Genomic DNA, 2,711 nt, shown 5'->3' with positions numbered 1-2,711 from the left:
TCTGGGTGTGGTGTCAACTTCTAGTTTCCGCTCCTGTGATGAGTCAATCTTTCATGGTTGATGACAATTGAGTTCCTGATGGAGAATCTGTCTTTAGGCAGATAAATAGAGTTCAGAGAAACGTCGTGCCTGCAATTGCTGTCTTTCATGAGCTTTCAGCCCCAGATAATCAAGATACCAAAGTAGCATGTTTGGGAGTGGCATATTCTGAATTTCTTCAGGGTCTAAGCAAACACCTGAGAGAGAAGAAAAGCAAGAAATGTGGTTATCTGGTATATTTAAGGAAACTCTGGCATCAAAACTTGCAGAATAGGTGTTAGGAATTTGGAAGAAACCCAGGACAACAGCAGATGAGCACTTCGGGTCTTCCTCACGAAGGTTCTTCATGGCCCAGAGGATGATTTTGTGAGACAAAGATGACGTCAACAATTCTGGTTCAAAAAGAGATTCATAAGGTTGGATCTGAGTGGGAAGAAGTTTCAGAAACATATTGATTGATTGATTTTGCTTATATTTATGTTTTTATGTAGACACAATAGTGATACAGTAAAACTTCTGTCTAAAGTCTTAACAAATACTCTAAATAAGTATAAAATAGCATGTCTCATAGTTAAGAAAAAACTGTTTCATAGTTTAATTTGTAGTATTATTTTTCTTAGTGGCCCATGAAATAATGGTAAGGCTTACAATCACTGACATTCTAGATCTAATGAACTATAGTATTAGAAACAGCAGATGGTAGAATTCAGTCAAGGATAAAGATTTCAAAGGAGTCTTCTCATTAAAAAAATCATTTCAAAATAAGGCTGGTATCTTTTATGTACCTAGCAGTAGATCCAATAAAAACATGTGTATTTTAAAGCTTTAAAAAAAGATTACAGCAGGTTGGTGCATAATTTCTATCTCATTCCCTGCCCCCTCCTTGGCTAATATTCTCATACTTAGAATCACCATCAATCTTAATTTATTAAAGAAAGGGTGGTGGTTATGACACAAGAATGTAGTCATTATCTTCCCATTAACATTAACTAAGATGAATTAATGAGATAAGGATGAGCTATAGAAGGAAGAGTTTTATTAATCTGGCTTTTGAAATGGCACATTAATGAACAGAGAGAAGTTGGAAAAGGCTTTAGATCCTTCAAAGACTACCAAAGTGATTATCTAACCTTAATTATAGTAGATTCCTATAAAAATACAGACATGGTTTCTCCCCACAGTGATTATTAATTGGGAATTAATTTAAGGATTAAAGGAAAAAGTTCTTTCTAAATATGGACAAAAAGGAAATGTGAAAATATGTAGTATTTAATATGTTAAATTTCTCTTTGTAATAGCTGAAACAACCTAATTAAAGCTTATATTACTTTGAATTAAAATAGTCAAATATACTTATGTTCATATTTGGAAACAATAATCATGTTCATGAGTATATTACACAAATTACCTAGATGTATTATCTCCCAATTTTATAAATTGAAAAACATAAAATAGATTTTTTAAAAAAGCAAAGAAAAAATCACCTATGTTCCATCCCCACCCTCACCCCATGAGGCTAACTCTATGTGTGATTTTCTATGCTCCAGTTTTTTCCGTAAGACCCATTATCATATTTAATTACAATTTTACCAAGATTAATTTTATTTCTTCCTTTTTATATTTCATAAATGGTTTTCTTTTGATGTATTTTCTCTGTAATTATTTTTAAATAACTACTTAATATTCTATTCTGCTAATGTAGCATAATTTAATTAATGAAGTAATGTCGATTTTTCAACATATTATTATCTCATATTTGACATCAAAACATTACATTATTTATGTATGTATGTATTGTTTGTTCCTCCAAATATACTAGACTAAGTTTTATGTGGGCAGGTTTTTTTTTTTCCCCCTAGCACCTCACACGGTGCTTACACCATAATAGAAACTCAGTAATACCTGATGAATGAATAAAAGACTATGGAAGAACAAACATAAACAGATGCATTTAGGCTCCTGCCCATATTGTTCCCGAACCTGAAATGGTTTGCCTCCAACTACTTTTGTGGCTGCCTATAGTTTATTATTCATGTTATAACCTGTTCAGCGAGGCTTCCCTACTAATCTGGAAGGTGAAGCCTATCTCAATTTTTACTATCACATAAACCTCTTTGTGCAGAAAGTATTTTTACTCACTTCTTTTTATTACTCTGAAATGAGTTACCAAGAATTCCTAGGTTAGGAGGTTTAAACATTGTAATGGATTTAGTGAGCTTTGGGCAACATTATCCAAAAATATAACTAATTTACATAGTGTCCGGAATGGTATTTATTTACAGATTAATTCATATATTTTACCTAAGTCTGCAACCCTCCTCTTGCTCTGTGAATAATGATAATAGTGACGATGATATCATCACCAACAATAATAAAGTTATCTAGTCCTGAACATGCCAGGCACTATGTTAAGCAATTTATGTAGAATTTTCATGGACAGTCATAGGCTTTGTATTCAAATGAACTTGTATTTGATTTCTTTCTCTTTTACTAATTGGCAGGGATCTTGGCCATGTTACTTAACTTCTTTCAGATAAGCTTTTCCTGTCGTACTATACAATAGTACTAAAAATCTTGCAGGATTTTTGAGAGGATTGGTTTTCTTAACAACTGAATTTTTTGAAATATTTACTCATTTAATCTATCTGCAATTTAATTTTTAGCATTTTAAA

The sequence above is a fragment of the Galeopterus variegatus genome, unplaced genomic scaffold (assembly GCF_000696425.1).
Source record: "Galeopterus variegatus unplaced genomic scaffold, G_variegatus-3.0.2 Scaffold2337, whole genome shotgun sequence".
Classification (NCBI taxonomy): domain Eukaryota; kingdom Metazoa; phylum Chordata; class Mammalia; order Dermoptera; family Cynocephalidae; genus Galeopterus; species Galeopterus variegatus.
The sequence above is the reverse complement of the archived record's forward strand: the minus strand, read 5'-3'. Positions refer to the sequence as shown.